This window comes from Pleurodeles waltl, chromosome 10 (assembly GCF_031143425.1).
Source record: "Pleurodeles waltl isolate 20211129_DDA chromosome 10, aPleWal1.hap1.20221129, whole genome shotgun sequence".
Taxonomy (NCBI): Eukaryota; Metazoa; Chordata; class Amphibia; order Caudata; family Salamandridae; genus Pleurodeles; species Pleurodeles waltl.
In genome coordinates, this window is record NC_090449.1 from 724,439,359 (window position 1) to 724,461,024 (window position 21,666).

A 21,666-nucleotide genomic window follows, 5' to 3' on the forward strand; every position below is an offset into this window, starting at 1 on the left:
TACCTTGGATAGAACCACATTCACAAACACAAATTTTGATTGAGTCAAGTGCAGGTATTTCACACTTTCTATGGTAAATGGTTAGTTCTTGATGACTGTCTGAAAGCACCCTACATTCACATTGTCCATCCTCATCGTACAAAATCTGAGGACCCCTTCAACCAAGAAAAATGTGTCATATGCCAAACTAAGCCGGAAAAAAAGCTATCTTCAACTGTGGCTAGACAGAAGAGAGCGCATGAGTTGATAAATAAACTGATTATCTAAACCTTTGCATTATCAGTATTCTTAGCCCCAGGCATTCAGTAGAAGTTGACTATTCAAATTTCATAAATATCAGAGAAAACATAAGAAGGGAGAGGAAACTGTTTCACATCTCATAACAGTGGAGATTGAGACTGGAGTTGCACATGATGTCTGTATAATTGCCCTAGACATGTTAACTTCCGGGGCTATTTGCACCATCTCTCATGGACATTAAATCAAGACTTGGACTTCAAAGAATAGGAGTTGCAACTTGGTATTCACGCTGGCTCCTTCCAAAAGTATTGCATTTATAGGCTTCTTTGCCAAAAGTTGAAATCCAAAATGTACTTGTCTCAAGTTTCCTGTAAAAGGCCCTGTCAGGGAATTCACTTTTGATAAGTTGACTGAGCAGATGTAAGGGTCTGTCATTAGTTACTCAATATATGCAGAGGTTGAGTCTTCTATCAGGTGAGATATGTCTTAATTCTGGTGCATTTCTGATGTGGTTCCGACCCAATTCATGTGTCCATACTGTGGTTTGAGAAAGACCCATACCGACTGTACATTGACTGAAGCACAAATTGAAATGATTGTGTAATGCATAACTGATCTTCCGGCAAAGGCATTAGTTTTGGTGGTCTACATCGTGGCCTCTCTCAAGTCCTGTTGGACCGCATTAAAGAAATCCATCTGCAACCAGTCTTTGGGTAAGTGACTGAAGTTATCACAGCAGGCTAGAGTCTGCCTGATTTTATAATATATAATCCCAGCCCCCAGATATACCTCCGTAAAAAAAATTGTTGTCCAGAGATTTCAATTTGTGATTTGTGTTTTTGGACCATTAGAGAAGTAATTTAGCTTGGGTAGACTTTGCTGATCCGGGCCCAATTTTTCTGGACAACATTTTTAAAAATGGCAGATGTGTTGCGGTGATGATGTAACATTTCAGGAGCTTTGAGACCTATATCCTTCATTTTGGTGTCCACAAAATTGGTTTGGGGGCTCAAGTTGCCTAATAGAGACAGAAAATAACTCCTCAGAGCAACCTTTCCGCTATTTTCCAAAACGGCAGCTATAATTGAGGAAAAAGAGACATGTATAGAAATGAAATAAATAATAGTGGTTTTTAATCCTTTTATGTATACACCAAACAATGCTTATGATCTGAATATAAAAAAAAATATGTTTATCACTCCTGTTTGAGACACACTTTCATAGTTTGCTTTATTTATTTGTTTCGGCAATCATTCGTAGTACATTTGCAGAATGTTGAACATTAGAAAAGAACGTATCGTCAGGGACATCTTTTTGTAACACAGGTTTTGCAACAACGTGTACGTTTAAGTTCTGTGGGTAGAGGCTTTAGAAATTTTATAGGTTTTAGCACTCCATCAATATCTTCCGAACCACATTCACACAGATCTTTCTATACATATGTACGTATATACTTAGAGATTCAAAACATTTACACATCTTCTTATCAAGTAAAACGCTCTTTTAATGTGTCCACACTCAGAATATGACATCAGCAGAAGGTTACTTAGTGGATCGTCAAATGTGTGGTAGTCAGAAGTTGTTTTCCACACTCGCACAAGGTATTTTTCTACGTCTTTAAAGTCACATTCTTCTTCTGTCTCAGTAAATCATTTTAGGAACTTCACAGGTTCAGCAGTTAAAACTCCAAGCTTTGTTCCAATTTTGCTCATAGTATCATCACCTGTTAAAATATGTGCCTTGATAAGAACGCTGGGCATCTCTGAGTCAAGTTTCTTGTACAGAATATGAAGCGGGATTAGGTGTCTTTTCTCAACTGTTCCATAACGTATCCATAACTCTGACAATCCTTGACTTATGAACATTGCAACAAATGTAAGTACCACAATGATAACATCTGTGTCTTTTGACAGTACAATGGCTCGATTGGAACCATTTTGAAGAGCCTATTCAACATGTGGCACAATACAAGGTCAGCTTCCTCCAATTTGCTGCTTCTTTTATATCTTCAAAGCCACCATCAATGTTGTTGGCTTCTGTTCCGAACTCAAGGACTTTAGTTTGCAACAGTTTTGCTTTGCTGATATTAAACAATGATATAAAAAATATTAAGACAATGTCAGGCATTCTTATTGACTCCCATGATTTGCGGAGCACTGGGGTATCACAAAAGTTGTCATTAAGTCCAAAATGTAAATCTTTCAGGACGGTTCTTAATATGGTTCCTGCTTATTTTACTGCATCCTGTCATCTTATTTTGGCAGCAAGAACTACAGGAGTTAACTCAACTGAGAACACCAAAGTGGCTTATTCTTTTTGTTAGACTGACAAAAAAAATCTGTCATTGTACATTCTCACGAGAAAAATCGTAATTTCTTTATTATGGATCAATACAGTTTCATCAATGTTGACCATTATTTCTCTGATCTCACTAAGTGTGAACCCGTAGCCAGCACTCAAGAGTGGCTTTAAAACTTCATTTGCTTTTTCAAAGAGTGCAAACTTAATTGAAGGGTGGCAGTTACGTTGCTGCTGGGAGCTCATTGAACATTCATATTTTCGAAAGTATGCACGCATGCAGTTCAGTTCGCCATAAAAATCCACTGCAAATACATTCACCTCGCTGTTTGGATCAGCTACTTGGCTGAAAGCATAATCTTGGAAGAAACTAGCTGCAGATAAAAACATGTTTGCCCTTTGAGACCCACATACTCTGTACTTTGTTATTTCATCAGCCCCTTTGACCCTAGTTCTGGCTACACCACAGATAACACATTGAAAATCCACTGCTTTCTGATCAGTTGTTGGCAGTGGATAAGGGGTATCCATCGATCTTCTATGTGGATGGGCATTGGGTTTGGTTGTCGTCACGTTCTCAGAAGACTTGGATTCTTGTGATTCGCTGGTTTTGGCTATTTTGTGACATTTGTTTTCCAGGATTGTTTCCATTGTATATGACTTGTAGCAATTGTTGTTCCAGTGCTAAAATGTTTGATCTTCTTCAGCCTACAGTTTCAATCTTTTGTGAACTTCCTCTTGCTGTATTGCTGCAGCATCTTGAACTCTCTTCTGTCTAGCAACAGTTGATGTTAGCTTTTTTTTCAGATTAGTTTGGCGTATGACACATTTTTCTTGGTTGAAGGAGTCCTCAGATTTTGTAGTTAACAACACTCTGTCAGTAGGTAAAGATCTTCTGCTATCACCTGCTTCGCTCACATTTACAAATTTGAATCAACGGAAAATCTGAAACAAAAACAATATTAAAATAAATTACCAAAATGATGGCTAAAAAACATAATTGTAGAGTCACCGTTCTGGAAAATGATGGAATGGTTGCTATGAGGATATGAGGAGTTATTTTCTGTCCCTTAAAGACTAGTTAACCCCCAAAACCTATGTTTTGATACCAGAATGAAGTATATAGGTCTCATGGTTCCTGACATATTACATCATCACTACAACACATTGGCTATTTTAAAAAATGTCATCCAGAAGAAATCGGCCCAGATTAGTAATGTCTATCCAAGCTACATTATTTCTCCATTGATCCAAAAACACAAATCAAAAATGAAAATCTCTGTAAAACATTTTTTTACAGAGGTATCTGAAGGGGCCAGCACTATTAACAGATTCTTGACATTTAATGCGCGTAACATAGAGGGGCCTGAAAATGGCCTATGTAATAGCAGCAGCTCTTTGAGTTTGGCCTTAAAATATTGAAGCATGCCTCCCATTGAACATTAGAGTGAACAAGATTGATGCAATCTCTTGAGAAATGGAATTGCCTCTATTGGTAGAGCAGGATTCAGTAATGGACTTAAACACACTAAATAGCAGACACAATTGGTTCTAGTTTATTAGATCATACAGAGCCGGCTTAGTAGGTCAATACATTTTGTCTTCAACATTTTATTTTTATGGGACTTAATGCAGTGTACTGTGTAGTGTATGACATGCTGTTGCAAACAAGATATTTTTGCAGATTTATGCACATAGTGAGTTTGAAGTTGTTTGATTTGCTTTGTTAAAACATTTACAATGGATAATATTTTGTTTGCAGTAAAATGAATTTACTTGTTTTCAGTAATATTTTCATTGGTGTTGCTTATCATTTATTGGATGATATTTGGTCATTCTTTATACAAAACTCATACATTTGCTTATTTTGTTCACAGGAACAAATCGGTTGGAGAAATGTTACTCGTTTGTTGGTATTTTCCACTGATGCTGGTTTTCATTTTGCTGGTGATGGTAAACGTGGTGGAAACGTTTTACCAAATGATGGCAAATGTCACCTGGAAAACAACATGTACATGATGAGCCATTATTATGTGAGTGATACCCTGAATTTTATGTTCCTATATGACCTTCTGTTGAAAATCTGTAGTGCTTTCAAAATAATATACCTATAGGGGATAGCTGCCCTTAAGTGCAGTTTCGCTCCACTTAGGCCTACACAGCCCAGAAAAGTGTCAAACTCGGGTAACACATGCAGGACTGTAAATTGGCAGTTCCCAAACTAAAACATTTTATGAAACTTCAGGCTATGTCATATTTGAACACCCTCTACCCCCATTAGCTATTATCAGTTATTGACTCACCTCAGTTCCTGGGAATGAGAAGGGTATGGGAGAAATGCACATCTGACAATTTGCTTGTCTTACTGCACTTGAACTGGGTCATCCCAGATCCCCAAACCCCCTACCCCCCAAAAAAGGAGGAAGTCCAGACCTCTGGAGCCAACACAGGAGTGGTTTGTCTTTGAAGTTTTGGTGGAAAGGGATCAGGCAGTGATGTCAGTGTTCTTCATGGCTTCACACTTCTGGTGTGGAAAGTTAGGAAAAGAAACTGACATCAACACACATGGGTGGCGTCTGTATAGGGACTGCAACTTCATTTCAATGCCACACAATGACGACGGACACAGAGCCGATGGATGCCACCTAATGACAAGCAGGTGTAGTGCTTATGAAAAATCTTCTGGATCAAGTCTGATGCCTACACTAGATATAGGCCCTCATTATGACATTGGCAGTAAGTCCCGCTTACCGCCATCCCGACTGCCGCCAAAATACCGCCGCCGCCACGGTTTACCGCTACCCATATTATGACCCACACATAGCAATCCTTTACAATACAGACACACACACAAGTCCGCCAGTCCAAAGGTCACTAATAAACTGGCTGTAGCAAAATCCACACCGTTATACAAACAGAACTACGCCCACAGCATTATGACCCACAAATCACAGCAGCGGACATTCAACCACGGTAAACCATTGGCGGTACATACCGCCGCGCTCAAAATACACACACACATACAAAACCACAGCACATTGGACAATTTGAATAACACACACCTGACACACATACATACACCACACCCACACCACTAAAAAACACACACACACACATTGCCCACAACCCTTTACGACTCCCAAAAATTGACAACTGAGAGAGAGACACACCAAGAGCACCCACAGAACCAGAGCCACAGAACACCATGACCCATACACCATCCGCGCACCTCACGGCACACACCCCAACACATCACCCCACACACCCTCAAACACACCACACACACTACACCCATGGCACCACAAAGACACCCCAGGTTCTCAGAGGAAGAGCTAAGGGTCATGGTGGAGAAAATCATCCGGGTAGCGCCACAGCTATTCGGATCACAGGTGCAGCAGACATCCATTGCCAGGAAGATGGAGCTATGGAGGAGAATCGTGGACAGGGTCAACGGCGTGGGACAGCACCCCAAAACAAGGGACGACATCAGGAAGAGGTGGAACGACCTATGGGGAAAGGTGCGTTCCGTGGTTGCAAGACACCAGATAGATGTACAGAGGACTGGAAGTGGACCTCCACCTCCTCCCTCACAACTAACAACATGGGAGGAGCAAGTCTTGGCAATACAGCATCCTGAGAGCCTGGCAGGAGTAGCAAGAGGACTGGACTCTGGCAAGTCAAATCTCTATTACTATCAACCCCCTACCTGCATGCCATCACAAACCCTCACCCTCACCCCCATCACTCCACCACCTCACATATACCCCACCATCACAACCCACCCATCCCAATACCAAGCCCTGCATGCAACACCAATGCATGGACCCCCATCACAGACCTGCATGGACACCCATCACTAAATCATGCACATAAATCACCTAGCCCTCAAAATCACTACTCACACAAGGCAAAGTTGACAGGGCAATCACAACCATACATGGCAACACACCCATGCACAAGATGTCACACACAGAAACTATAACACTGCATTTACATCCCCACAGGTCCCTCACTCAAGGAAACCCCACAAACACAGGACGATCAGGGACCTGGGGTCAGTGGCAGTGGGCACAAGGTTCAGGGTACAGAGGCACAGGACAACAGGGAAGCTGGGAGGACTGCTGTGTGACAGGGGGAGGACAGGCCCAGGGAACCGATTCTCCACAAGGCACTCACCAACGTCCTGGGAGCATACCACCATTCCCAGGAGAGGATGGGCCAGATAATGGACAAGTTGCAGGAGACCCAGCGGCTGCAAGAAGGATAATACCTGGGGATCTTGGAGGACCTGAAGGACATCCACACCACCCTGGTCACCATTGCAGGGGTGCTGGCAGACAAAGTCAACACCATGAGGTAGGCAGTGGCACACCACCGGGCCCCTAACACTAGCCACACCGATGAAGAGCCCTCCACCTCCACTAGAGGACAGGAGGCCCGCCACAGGAACAACAGGCCACAAGCACCCCTCCCCTTGAAGAAGGAGAACCACCCCACAAACGGTCCCTGTGATACAGGCAGAAGCCAGAGAACATTGCCAAGACCCCCGCCAGGAAATAAGACTCTCCTGATTGTCACCCTTGTGACCCACTCTGTCACCCTGTCCACCTTGAACTGCCATTGCTCCCCTTCCTATGTCCCCTTGGACAATGCACCTGTGATACAAATAGATTGGACTCTATCCTGGACTTTCCTCCATCATTCCCCCGCCCATTGCACATCCCCTTCTACCTCTTAGCACTTAAATAAACACCCTTTGAAAAAATACAAGTATGGAGTATGTCAAATGATTCAACTGTGTATTCGTTTAACATGGTTTAAACACTGCAATACAACTGTACAGTAATGCATACATAGGAATGACCTGTAGTTGGCTGCACTCAACACACCAGGTGCCAGAGTGGGGCACAGATATCTGAAAATAGAGATGCCAAAGGGTACAGTAAGTGGCCATAGAAGTGGGAAAATCTGGCTGCCATGTACAATGTCAAATACAAAACTGTCAATGCAAAGTGAAGTTACAGTGTCTTACCTGTGTGTCACTGTAAGTACTGTTGTATAATAGCTGTTCTGTTGTCCTCATCCTCATCCTCTGCCTCCTCATCTTCACTGTCCACAGGGTCCACTACTGCTACACGCCCATCTCCAGCCTCATCCTTCTGCGGAAAAGGCACCTGGCGTCTCAAGGCAAGGTTATGCAACATGCAGCATGCCATGATTATCTGGCACACCTTCTTGGGTGAGTAGCACAGGGATCCTCTTAGATGCAGGCCCGAAACCTGGCTTTCAGGAGGCCAAATGTCTTCTTTATTATTCTCCATGTGCCTCATTGTAATGTTCCTCTGCCCTTGTCCTGGTATTCCTCACAGGGGTCATTAGCCATGAGAGGTTGGAGTAACCAGAGTCACCTGCAAATATTGAGGGACACCTGTTAGACACACACTAACCCTTAGGGCCCACACCATACCCATACACCAACATCCACTGGGTGGGAACCAGGGCTCACCTATTAGCCACACCTGATGCCTCTGGAGTTGAGCCATCACATATGGGATGCTGCTATTCCTCAGGATATAGGCATCATGCACAGAGCCAGGATACTTTCAATGACATGGGAGATGTACTGGTCCGCCAGGCACACTATCTGCACATTCATCAAGTGAAAGTTCTTTCAATTTCTGAACACCTGTTCATTTCTCCGGGGAGGAGACAAATGCAAAATATGTACCATCAATTGCTCCAATAATGTTGGGGATATGTACCATTGCATAGAAGTCAGCTTTCACTGTGGCCAAATCCTCCACCTGGGGGAAAACGATATAGCTGCACATGTGTTTAATCAGGGCAGACAACACTCTGGTTAGCACTATTGAGAACATTGGCTGTGACATTCCTGCTGCCAAGCCCACTGTCACTTAGAAGGAGCCAGTTGCCAAGAAATGGAGTACAGATAGGACTTGCACAAGAGGGGGGATCCCAGTGGGGTGATGGATAGCAGATATCAGGTCAGGCTCCAATTGGGCACACAGCTCTGTGATTGTGGCCCTGTCAAGTCTATAGATGAGGATAATGTGCCTGTCCTCCATTGTTGCCAAGTCCACCAGCGGTCTGTACACGGGGGGATGTCTCCATCTCCTACTCATCCACAGCGATTGTAATCTAGGGGGCAAAACGGTGAGCAGCTGGTCAGTATTCCACATTTCCAAACACTACTCTGCATTGCATGTTGTGACTGTTACAGTATGACATTGGATAGGCCCAAATGGTGCCTATGTGTACTGTGACAGTTAGGAGCCAAGGCCTGCCCCGCCCTTGAAATGGCATCCGCCTGTCTTGTTTGGAGGGACAGGAGGAAATTAGGTAATTCCGCTGACGTTGTGCGCCGTTGCGGGAGGCGGTCGAGTACCGTTGTGCATCACCTCATTGGTTGTCTATGGGCCTTATGGGTTACAGTGGCCAACGGTGATGTACACCGATGGTACGCACCGCCGTGGACGTGACCGCTATTTTCTATAGGTTCACTCACTTGCTACCTGACCTTCAACAGGAGAGGACCGACACTGAAAGTGCTGCTGTGACCTGTGTCTGGAATCAACCATGGCTCATGTCGCTGGGGAAAGGGCCCCTGCCTTCACCACTGTGGAGTTGGAGAGACTGGTGGATGGGGTCCTACCCCAGTACCAAATGCTGTATTAGCCTCCATACCAATAGGCGAGTACACTGTGAGCACGATGCAAGGGGCATGGATGCATGGAGTGCTGTGTGTGAGGACCTCGTGTAGTGGGGTTGGTGGAAGGGTTCTGGACAACGTAATGCATGTATGGTGGGCAATGTCTGTGCGCAAGGGGATGTGAGGGCTATGGTGGGCCATGAGTATAACAGGCCAGACGGTATGACTGATACCTTTTTCAATGTATCTTTTTCTGCAGGTCAACGCCCATCAGAAAAAGGGTATATGGCGTGCCATCGCCAAAGACGTGCGGACCCTTGGGGTCTACGACAGGCGGAGCACCCACTGTCACAAACGGTGGGAGGACTTGAGACGCTGGGCAAGAAAGACGGAGGAGGCCCAGCAGGGGATTGCCTCCTAAAGAGGAAGGGGTGCCCGTCGAAACCTGACCCCCTGATGGCCCGCATACTGGCGGTGGCCTATTTGGAGCTGGATGGGCACTTGAGGGCATCACAGCAGCTACAAGGGGGTGAGTACAGTTTCCCTATATACTACTTGTGCGTGGTCTCTGGGTGGGGGATGTGGGCCTGTGGGTGCCCCTAGGCCAGGCGCAGGGTAGGATCCATATTGGGCGTGGGCTGATGAACACCACCTCCAACCAAGCTAGTAGGCATCCACTACTGTGGGTCTTCCTGTCCATGGGCTGGTGACTAGCATTGTGACTGGTAGTGCATTGCCTAGTGCGTAGGGCTGTTCCCTGTATGTGTGTGTGTCGTGTACACCAGCAGTGGTGTTATTGCTGCTATTGACCAAGTGTATCCTTTGTCTCATCCACCCCCTTTTTGTATTGTCACCCTGTCCTTATGTGCATTAGCATCATCTGGCGGAGGAGCAGAGACACCGGCGACAGAGGGAGCTGCCTCCCACAGGGCCCAGGAGGCCGAATCCACCGACAGTGAGGGCACCAGTGGGACGGAAGGCGAGGGGAGCACCACGGCAGAGACATGAGGGGACAGTTCGGACAGTGATACCTCCTCCGATGGAAGCTCCCTGATAGTGGCGGACATCTCTGTGCCCACCCTAACTACAGTTACAGCCGCCACCCCCGTACCAGCACCGCCCTCCCAGCAGCCCCTCAGCATCTTTCCCGTACCTGCTCACCCAGGAGGGTGGGCATCTCTTTCGCCCCAGGCACCTCAGGCCCTGACCCAGTTAGCCCTGCTGCCCTGAGTGAGGAGGCTATTGACCTCCTGCGATCCATCTCTGTTGGGCAGTCAACCATAGTGAATGCCATCCAGGGGCTGGCAGGCCATTTGCAACAAACAAATGCATTCCTGGAAGACATTCGCACTGGCATGGCGGCCTAACAGAGATCAATCCAGGCTCTGACCTCCTTCCTGATGGCAGCTATTGTCCCTGTCTCTAGCCTCCCCACTCCAACTTCCTCTACCCAGTGCCATTCCCCTCAACCCCAACCTATCCCAAGCACACATTCAGACCAGCAGGCACCCAAGACAACACACAGGAGTGGCTCAGGCAAACACAAGCGCCACACATCATCCCACAGACACTCACACAAACACCCTCCAAATGCAGACACAACAACACCCACTGCCTCCACTGTGTCCCCCTCCTCCTTGTCATCCCCCACCCTCCCAGTAGCGTCTCCACTCATACCTGCATGCACTACATCCTTATCCACTACCCCATCACACCTCACTGGCAGTCACCACCCACACATTCATGCAGACGTCCCCTGTGTCCTCTCCCACTGTGTGCACCCCTCCTAAGGTACACAAACGCAAGCACTCAGACACCCAACAGCCATCCACCTCACAACAGCATCCAGCCCATGCACCTTCACCCAAACACAGCAGACAGACACCTCCAACAATCACTCCCTCTTCCTCCACTTCCAAACCTTCACCCTCTTCCTGCCCTAGTGTCCCTAAGAAGTTTTTCCTCTCTGCTGTTGACCTCTAAGCACTCAGACACCCAACAGCCATCCACCTCACAACAGCATCCAGCCCATGCACCTTCACCCAAACACAGCAGACAGATACCGCCAACAACCACTCCCTCCACTCCCAAACCTTCACCCTCTTCCTGCCCTAGTGTCCCTAAGAAGCTTTTCCTCTCTGCTGTTGACCTCTAAGCACTCAGACACCCAACAGCCATCCACCTCACAACAGCATCCAGCCCATGCACCTTCACCCAAACACACCAGACAGATACCTCCAACAACCACTCCCTCTTCCTCCACTCCCAAACCTTCACCCTCTTCCTGCCCTAGTGTCCCTAAGAAGCTTTTCCTCTCTGCTGTTGACCTCTTCCCTACCCCTCCCCCCTTCCGTCCTTCACATCTGGCCAGGGTGGTCAGAACCCAGCCTAGCACCTCAGCCACCCAGTCCACAGCCATAGTAGTGTCTGCAGCTACTGCAGGTGGGAGAGGCTCCAGGGAACCTACCATCAGCACTGACAGTGTGCCTGCACCAGCTGCCAAGGGGAAGGTCAAGGAGGCACTACCAGCTGCCAAGGGGAAGGGCAAAGGGCCTGCACCTGCAGGCAGGACGGACAGGAGGCCTGGTGCTGGGACTGATTCTGAGCCCCACCACCAACCATGGCAGTTCAGCTGTCTGAGGCTGCAGGGAAAGGGCTAGAGCCTCCCCCCACCACTGGCATCCCGACACCAGCACCGCCACTGCCACCACTGAACAGCTGTCTCCGCCGGCGGGCAGTGTGTAGCCCTACCTCCATGGGCTGTAGTGCGTCCTGGCCCCTGCAAATCCTGTGGGTCTGACACCCAGGTGACCTTGCATTCCCCAAGACCTGCATCACAGGGCACAATGCCCCCTCCAGAACCAGTGGAAGAAGCCATCCACTCACCCACTCCTTGCCAGGATGAAGCACACTGGGCACAAGGCCCCCTCCAGAACCAGTGGAGAAGCCATTTACTCATCCCTCCTTGCCAGGATGAAGCACACTGGGCACAAGGCCCCCTTCAGAACCAGTGAAGAAGCCATCCACTCACCCCCTCCTTGCCAGGATGAAGCACACTGGGCACAAGGCCCCCTCTAGAACCAGTGGAAGAAGCCATCCACTTGAGAGACTGTGGCTTTTCACTCCCCAGGACCAAGCAGTGGGCACACCACCTACTTGAGAGACTGTGGCTTTCCACTCCCCAGGACCAAGCAGTGGACAAATCACCCACTTGGGAGACTGGGGATTTGCACTCCCCAGGACCAAGCAGTGGGCAAACCACCCACTTGAGAGACTGTGGTTTTGCACTCCCCAGGAGCAAGCAGTGGGCAAACCACCCACCAGGACCAAGCAGTGGGCAAACCAACCATTTGAGAGACTGTGGCTTTGCACTCCCCAGGACCAAGCAGTGGGCAAACCACCCACTTGAGAGACTGTGGCTTTGCACTCCCCAGGACCAAGCACAGGGCATGTAACCCCCTCCAGGAGCAGTGGTGTTGTACCATCTTCCAGGTGAGGTGCCCCCCGATTCCCCGTCCCCCTGAGGTGCCTGTGTATTTTCGACCTGATACCCCAGGAGTGTTCTCTCCATGTTGTTGCAGGAGTCAAGTGGGGCCTTGGCCTATGTTATGTGGCCCTGTGGCCCACGGACATTGAGGACTGGGCAGTGTCCCTCCATTTGTATATATGTATATACTGTTTTGATTTTGAAGTATGGTTTTCTTGTAGTTTATCTTATTACACTCACTTTAATCAATTCCTTTTGTCCATGCATTATTCCTGAGGGGTACGGAGTGTATATGTAATGTTACTGCATCTGTTTGTGTGTATGGTGTTGGGGGTGGGAGTGTTGTGTGTTGCGTGTGTGTGTCACTCTCTTTTTCCTCCCCCCTCCCTTGTGTGCTAGGCGGTAGTACTTACCGTGGTCATCTTCACCGGTGTTGCTGTTTGTAGTGAATGAGGAGATATACAATCAGGGGAAATGTGTGCAACTCGGGCTCCATGGCGTTGTGGTTCTTCCTTGAGTCTCCAGAGGTGAGTCCTTTGCCTTCTGTGTTCTGTTTCCACTGTGCTTTTGATGTCGTTGGTACCGCCCCGGAAAAGGTGGTGGCTAGGCCTGTTGTAATACTGTGGGTGGTACATTGTCTTCCGCCTGGCTGTTGACGGTTACCACCGCGATGCTTGTTGCTACCGCCGTGGCGGTCGGTGTGTTAAAATGGCTGTCTGTCTGGGTGGTTTCCGCCGTGGTCATAATTCCATTTTGTTTACCGCAGGCCTGTTAGCAGTATTACAGCCGCTTTATCACCGACCGCCAGGGTCGTAATGAGGGCCATAGTCTTTACAGATAAGGCGTTACTGTAGGTAAGTAACTCGTTCCAATGAATAAGATCCACCAGAGGGTTCCATAGATATAGCAATGACAAGGTACAGTAAATACGCACATTTTCACTTAACTGGGAATAAGCATTTGCAAATTCAAGGAATTTGACACTTGAACATTTTTTTAGGGAAATGTTTAACTAGTTCTGTTGCGGTCTTATTTACTTCGGGCAAACAACTCTGGCATGGAGCAGTTAGTGAGACCAGTAAGGACCTCACAAATGTTTACCTCGGCAGAAGAGAATGTCTTCAGGCAGTTCCAGGCACTTTTATTGCTTGCTGTAGGTTGCTATAGATGGAAGAGATACAGAATGCTGAAGATGCTGTGGATGCGATGCGGTTCACAAGGTGTCTTTCTGCGGATACTCCTTGGTCCTCCAGCGAGGTGGGGCAGACCTAGCCACAGTGCTCAGCGTCCCTCAAAGGTCCTCTCTGTCCTGGCAGAATTCCATTTGCCAATGAGCTGTCAGTTGCCCGGTATCACGGTTGCATCCAAATCCTTTCCTGTGTGATATCTCTTCCTCTGGGAAACCAGGCTTCACTCAGACTCTCCTGCATTGAAATAATGTGGGTGCAGCTTTTAGTATCTGGTCCTGCCCTCTGGTGCTGCACTGCAGGTTTTTTCTGTGTTGTGAAAATATGGGCCAACACTTTGCCCCAAAAGGCTACTTCAGCTGCTGTTGTGGTGCTGTGTTGTGAACAGGAGGTCCACCAGCTTACCCTTGCTTCAGGTGAGCACCAGAAACTACTTCTTTACGAGCAGGCAGAGTCCCTTCTCCCTTAGTAGCCACCAGTCTAAGCAGTTTCAAGCCACACAAGTGTATCCTCTTTTTGTTGGGTTCTTGGTGAAGCAAGGCAGTCCTTCTTCCAGTCCAGTCGAGATCTGAGTTCTGCGTACCAGCAATGCCCTACGTATGCTCAAAAAATGCCCTCAGGATAGGATGCGTTTGATAGTCAATGGGCTACTAAGTTCCCTCCCTTCTGATGACTACTTCCTGAGAAATGTGGTATCTGGCTGCCCCAGTATGCGCCATTCTGCCCACTCCCAAGAGTTGTGGCTACTAAGGGGGCTACACACCCCTGCTACTCACCCCTGAGAAACCAGTTTGGCAACTCGTTTCCCATCTCCTTCCTAAATGCCAACCTTTATACTTAAACAGTAGGGCAGCCCTTGCTCCCAAGTGTCCCCATTTGCTCTTCAAAGACGACTCTACCTTTTGAAGCTCACCTTTTGGGCTAACACCTGTGTGGCTTCCTGCCGGGAGAGGTAAAACCTCTCTCCTGTGCAGGCTGCTATCCTTTCCTTTCCTGGGAGTCATTAGTAGGTCTACCTAGGTGGGCAGAAAGTCGTCTCAGGGACAAACCTCTTGCAGGAGCAGAGGAGAGAGTATAGGGAAACAAAGTGGTAAGTCTATAAAAGTTGCACACTGCAACAGTTACTTCAATTTCAACTTGGGCATCAAGTCAGGATTAATGTAACAAGTTGTTGATACCTTACAGTATCAACTTGAGTAGTCTTAGTCGAAAGTTGGCAAGGCTGGTGTGTCATCCTGTTACTCTGCACTCTCTAAAGGGGCTACTATCCTTTTCCACAGTAAAAATGATAATTGCAGGTTTTTAAAATTGTAACATATTCAAAAATATGTTCCACTTCCTAATACACATCACCCTGCCTTAGGGCTCATTAGGCCTGCCTTATGGGTGACTTAAATGTATTAAAAAGGTAGGACATGGTTTAGAGATAACCTTAGATGGCAGAGTTGATACAGCAATTTTAAACTACCCTTCCAATCTGCAATTGCTGATTGGAAGCCAAGTTTTACCTTATCCCAGTCAGGGTGGCTCAACGAACGCAGCAGTAGCTGAGGGGACACTCTAACGTACAAGCCCTGGGTACTATATTTTAGGGATTTAAAGGTAGGTTGGCCTATGTCAATTGGGTATATGCCAATTCAGCATACATATTTATGTTCAGGGCACTGGTACCAAGGTCTGATTAGCAGGACTTGGTGCACTCTGAGGCAACAAAACAGAAACTTCAGTTAAAAAACTTGGTGTTGGCATCCAAAAATAGGCTTTTCCTTACATGGCCCCCCTACAGACAAAAAGTGATAAGCAACTAGCCCTTATCCTGTTAGTTCTCATCATATAAGTGCAAGAACCTGGGAAGGCCTTCTGCATTGGCATGGTCAGTCCCAAGTCTGTGTTCCACTATGGCATCTGTGTTCTGTAGGGAAATGTACCACCTCAACAATTTGGAGTTCTCTCCTGTCATCTACATCAGCCATCTGAGATGTCTGTGGTTAGTTTGAACTCTGAAGTGACTCCCAATCAGGTAGGGACTCAGCTTCTTCAGGGACCAAACATCAGCAAAGGCTTTCCTCTCAATGGCATTCCAACACTGCTCTCTGGGAAGGGGTCTACTGCGATGCAGGCAACTGGCTGATCCTGGCCCAAATCATTCACTTATGACAACACTGCCCAAGTCCTGTGTTCCGAGGCATCTGCCTGAACAATGAATTCCTTACTGAAGTCAGGTGCCTTTAGGACAGGAACTGAGCACAGAGCTTCCGTGATGGTGTCAAAAGCCTTTTGAAACTGCTGAGTCGGGATTACATTTCTGGGTTTCTTCGTTTAGTTAAGTTCAGCTACTGGTGCCACTATGGCACCATAACCCTTTACAAACCTTCTGTAATTCCCAGTCAGACCAAGAAAGGCAGTAACTTGGGTCATTGTCTTAGGAGCTTCCGAGGTTAGAATTGCTTAGGTCTTGAGAAGGAGAAGTTCCACATGGCAGTCTCCAACTTGGAGGCCCAACAGAGCTTTGCCCTATATGGTATTTGCTTTCCTTGACTTGACAGTTAGACCTGCCTGATGCAGGGGCAGGAGCACTTCCTTGAGGTGGACTCCGTGAATCTCCTAGGTGGGACTGAATACAACTATATCAACAAGAGAAGCTGCTCTGAAATGTCCGGACCTGAAAGTACTTGGTTCATCACCCTCTGGAAGGTGGCAGGTGTGATTTTCAACTCTCTCATTCCATGTCCACCAGAGTGCCATATGAAACACTGCTTTCCAATCTGTGTACATCACAGGAATATAGAATGGGTTCACACTGTAAAAGGAAAACGTTGCTTACCTTTCACAGCAGTTTTGCAGGTAAAAACTGTTCTAGATGCACATTTACATCAAAACATTATGGATACCCAAAACAATGTTGGGGAAATTATCATTTGACCATATTGGCCCTCATTCTGACCTTGGCGGGCGGCGGAGGACGCCCGCCAAAGTCCCGCCGTCAGATTACCGTTCCGCGGTCGAAAGACCGCAGCGGTAATTCTGACTTTCCCGCTGGGCTGGCGGGCGGTCGCCTTCAGACCGCCCGCCAGCCCAGCGGGAAAGAGGCTTCCACGATGAAGCCGGCTCGGAATCGAGCTGGCGGAGTGGAAGCTGTGCGACGGGTGCAGTTGCACCCGTCGCGTATTTCACTGTCTGCGCAGCAGACAGTGAAATACATGTAGGGGCCCTCTTACGGGGGCCCCTGCAATGCCCATGCCAGTGGCATGGGCACTGCAGGGGCCCCCAGGGGCCCCGCGACCCCCCCTACCGCCATCCGGATCCCGGCGGTCCGACCGCCGGGATCTGGATGGCGGTAGGGGGGGTCGGAATCCCCGCGGCGGTGCAGCAAGCTGCGCCGCCGCGGAGGATTCAATGGGGCGGCGGTACACTGGCGGGACCCCGCCAGTGGTGCCGGTCCGACCGCGGCTTTACCGCCGCGGTCGGAATCCCCATTGGAGCACCGCCGGCCTGTCGGCGGTGCTCCCGCGGTCCTCCGCCCTGGCGGTCAAAGACCGCCAGGGTCAGAATGACCACCATTGTACGGTAATAAGCCGCTTTAGTTCAATGTTGTTATCTCTAAGGTTAACATCCAGAAACATGTACAGGTGTAAACAAGTTTCATTTCAATGCCCAGATATTAGATAGTATAAGGGTGCACAACATGTGAAACTAAAATAACCTCACAGCTAAACTGAAAGCAAAGTTTTTTCAAGCAGCTGAGTTACACGGCACGGGACTCAAAATGGTGAAAAAAACAATTCCTTATGAATTTCTGCTATAGTGAGAAATGGAGAAATTGTTTTAAGCCTTCTAGTAATGAGGTACCCATAGTTATACACTGCCATCTGCATGCATTTTGTATATTTTAATGATTACCAGGAAGAGATTGTTCAAAACGGGGATTTTTTTCTTTTGCATTGAAGTTGGTTGACTTTCTATTTTGCTCAATCTGCATTCAACTTTTGCTTCGTTTAACAGGATTATCCGTCCGTTGCTCATCTTGTGCAGAAACTAAGTGAAAACAATATTCAAACTATATTTGCAATTACAGAGGAATTTCAGCCTGTGTACAAGGTAAATACAATCTCAATTAGTGGTTGCTAAACTTTGATCAGTGTTAACATAGAAGTAGTTCATAATTGTTTATTTAACAGCCTGAAGATCTGGGTTGTTTCTGGCATCTTAACTTTGCAAAGTAAAACAACCAATAAGCATGCATGCTGTATTCACATTTCTCTCTAGGAGAAAATGTTTATAGTGTCAAATTAAACTGAGAGCAAACCAGCTGGTGATTTTAAGTCACTTAACATCAATACTTGTACACTCTTGCTCCTTCAATACAGGTCATCCATTTCCTTTAATCTTTTAGATGGGGAAATTATGGAACGATGCCCCACACATACATAGAATAAAAATCCACTTTAAACGTTTTTACATATGTTGGGTTGTTAGTGTCTGCTGTTGGAAGATTCGTTGTGCATTCTCATGACGTTTGTGAGGCCTTATGCTTTGCGGCACTGTTGTTTAACACTGGTGTCTCTGGCCCATAAAGAATATTGTAATCCTACTCAATTGCCATATTATTTCACTCTCCAAGGGATATCCACACCAACCAGTCAAGACTCTACATCATGGGGGTTGTGAAAGTCAATAAATGGGTCTTGCCAGTGATACATTTCTTTTAAGATGTATATGATTTGTATTCACAGGTAAGTAGAAAGAGATTTTACCAGTTTCATGCAGGGAAAAAATCTTACGGTCATTGCCCTTTTTGGTGCCCGGATCCACGCCCAAACTTTTTTAAGCTTAAATATTCTATTAGTTTAGTCATCTGTCTGGACTTTAAAGAGCACTTTCACACACATGTTAGATGAGATGTTTATGAAGACAGCGCTTTTGTTTACTCTAAACCCTTAACAACGTCTGCAACAAACTCTTGCTTGGGCTATCCTTGATTCTTTACCTGCCAGAACAATGGAAGTTGATCACTCCAGCAAGCAAAAGAGTAACTACAGGCCTCTCAAGAAGACCAGAGCAAGGCCAAACTGACTGAAGATCTGTGTAAAGATTGTTTCAGTTGAACAAGCTGCCAGGAACCACAAGCAATCGTGACTGACCAGAGTCACTGAAACAACCAAAAATAATCACCTTGGGTCGTGGAGATGCAGTGTGACACCTTTCTGCATCTGCGTGAGCCTGCTCTGTCCCAATCTTACCCTGTTCCCTTTGGGAGCCTGTCCAGCCACCCAAAAGGACAATTTTCATGACTCATAGCTTGTCTTTTGATGGGTTTGGAGCAGCCAGTTCTCCAGATTCCAAATAGATTTGAATCATCGCTCTGGCCAGTTTCAGTGAACAGTAGCGATTAGAGTGTAACCCTAAGATTAGCAGCATGAATCCTTTTCTGGATTCACATGCTGTCCATTATTGCGCCATCTAGTGGTTAGGTCTGTAATATTTTTTTAGCACTCTTTTCTTCTTCTTTTTGTTTTGGCTGGGCATTGCGGGTGGCCATTTGGTGCTATGCCCATCCCCCTGCGCACTGTTAAGTGGCATTGGTCAGCTCTGTGTCCGTCATTGGCTCTGTACGCGCTGGATGTGATGTCGCAGGACCTATATAGGCGCCACCATGGCACACTGATGTAATTTCTACTCTTTCCGCACCAACCAAGCGCAGATCAGAAGAATAGCTACCCCAGTCACTTTTTGGATGATCTTCTTTGATGTTTTGTCAAAGATTTTTGAGTGTTTTCACTCCTACTGTGCAGAGATGTCGTCACGCAAGACTGGGTTCAAGCCTTGTGGATCCTGTCATTGGATGATGTCCATGACAGAACCGCACCGGATGTGCTTGTGGTGCTTGGAGCATGACCACGACACGAAGTCAAGCTCTGAGTGCAGGGCCATGAATCTGAAAGCTTTGAGGGAGCTGTCCCCGAAGCTACTTGCGGTCCGGTGCTCCACTCCACGTCGCTCCGGATGGGGCATTGATGGTGGCCTTGAGGTGCCACGCTTGGTTGAGGACATCTGGCTTTTCGGGGGATTTCCAGTCCACCCTATTCTAGACCTGCAGTCCCTCAGTCTCAGGAAGGAGAAGTTCAAAATACTCACTCTGGCTCAGGTTCTATCTGCCCTGGACCTAGGACCTGGAAGGTAGCATTGGACTTGCAGGATTCCTATTTCTGTTTTCCCGTCCTGTCTGATCACAGACGTAACTTGCATTTTACGCTAGGCCACAAGCATTTTGAGTTTACCATACTCCCCTTTGGCCTTATCAGTGCCCCTCAGGTGTTCACCAAAATGATGGCGGTGGTTGCAGCTCATCTTGCAGGGCAGATTTTCAGTTATCCACATCAGTCTGTTGGAGCTCAGGGCAATCAGACTGGCTTTGAAAGCATTTCTTTCCTCTCACAAAGGGAAAATAATGCAAGTGTTCATGGACAACACCACCGCCATGTGGTATTGCAGCAAGCAGGGCGGGGTCGTGGTCTCTTTGTCAGGAGGCTCTTTGCCTCTGGACATGGTTGGAACGTCAGGGCATTTCCTTGATGGTTCAACACCTAGCGGACTCTCTAATGCCAGAGCCGATGAACTCCACGGTCAATGCCTGGTCAATCATGAATGGCATCTCAATCTGGAGGTGGCTCAAGGTCTTTTTCAGCAGTGGGGAGAGCTTTTTTTAGATCTATTCGCCTCCACAGAAAATATGCAATGTCAGCAGTTTTGTGTGTTGGAGTTTCCAAGGCAGCACTCGCTCAGCAACTCTTTTCGTCTCGAGTGGAGCTTAGGTCTCTTGTACGCCTTTCCACCCATACCACTTCTGCCAAGAGTTCTGAAGAAGATCAAGAACAATCAGGTCCAAGTAATCCTTCTGGCACCGGACTCGGCATGATGAGTCTGGTATCCCAAGCTATTGAGCATTTCCATTGATCCTCCAATCAGACTGCCCCTTGAGAGGATCTTCTTTCTCAGCAGCAGGGGACTGTTCTCCACCTAAACCTGTCAAGTCTCCACCTTCTTGCGTGGAGATTGAGCGATGGCAGTTGACAGCTTTTGACCTTCCTCCTAAAGTCTGTGAAGTTATCTTGGCAGCCACGCGTTCCTCCACCAAGACTGTATACTCCTGTCGATGGAACAAATTTGTGGCATGGTGCACAGACGATTCTGTTGGCCCCCTCTCTGCCCCTCTTTCCGAGGTCCTTTAGTTTATACTTTCTGTGGCTCAGCAGGGCTCTGCTTTGGGCTCCCTCAAAGGTTATTTGTCTGGAATCTCTGCTTTTGTGAGAATACCTGTCTAGCCCTCTTTTTTAAAATCTTTTATTGTTAGTAGATTTCTTAAAGGTCTAAACAATATGTTTCCTCCATAACCATTCATAGTGCCCCAATGGGATTTTAATCTGGTTCTTAATTTATTATTGTGCACTCCCTTAGAGCTGCTTCATAACTGTTGTTTCAGGTTTCTGACATTAAAAACAGCCTTCCTTGTGGCCATCACATCTGCCCTTAGGGTGAGTGAGCTGCAGGCTTTGTCATCTAAGCCACCTGAGCCTTCCATCTATCCTGAGAAAGCGGTGCTTCGCACCAGGGCTTCCTTTGTACTAAAAGTGGTCACGCCCTTTCATGTAGGCCAATCCATCACCTTTCCTACTTTTATACACCACCTCATTCTTCTATGGAAAAGGAGGGACTCTACCGCTTTGACCCAAAAAGAGTGGTGGCATTCTACCTTGATCGTACCAAAGAGTTCCGGGTGGATGATC

General features: G+C 47.2%; 1 pseudogene; it reads left to right on the top strand.

Annotated features, from left to right (window-relative positions):
- The window catches only part of LOC138261821 (integrin beta-1-like), a 319,596-nt pseudogene that overhangs the window by 180,420 nt on the left and 117,510 nt on the right, over positions 1–21,666 (top strand).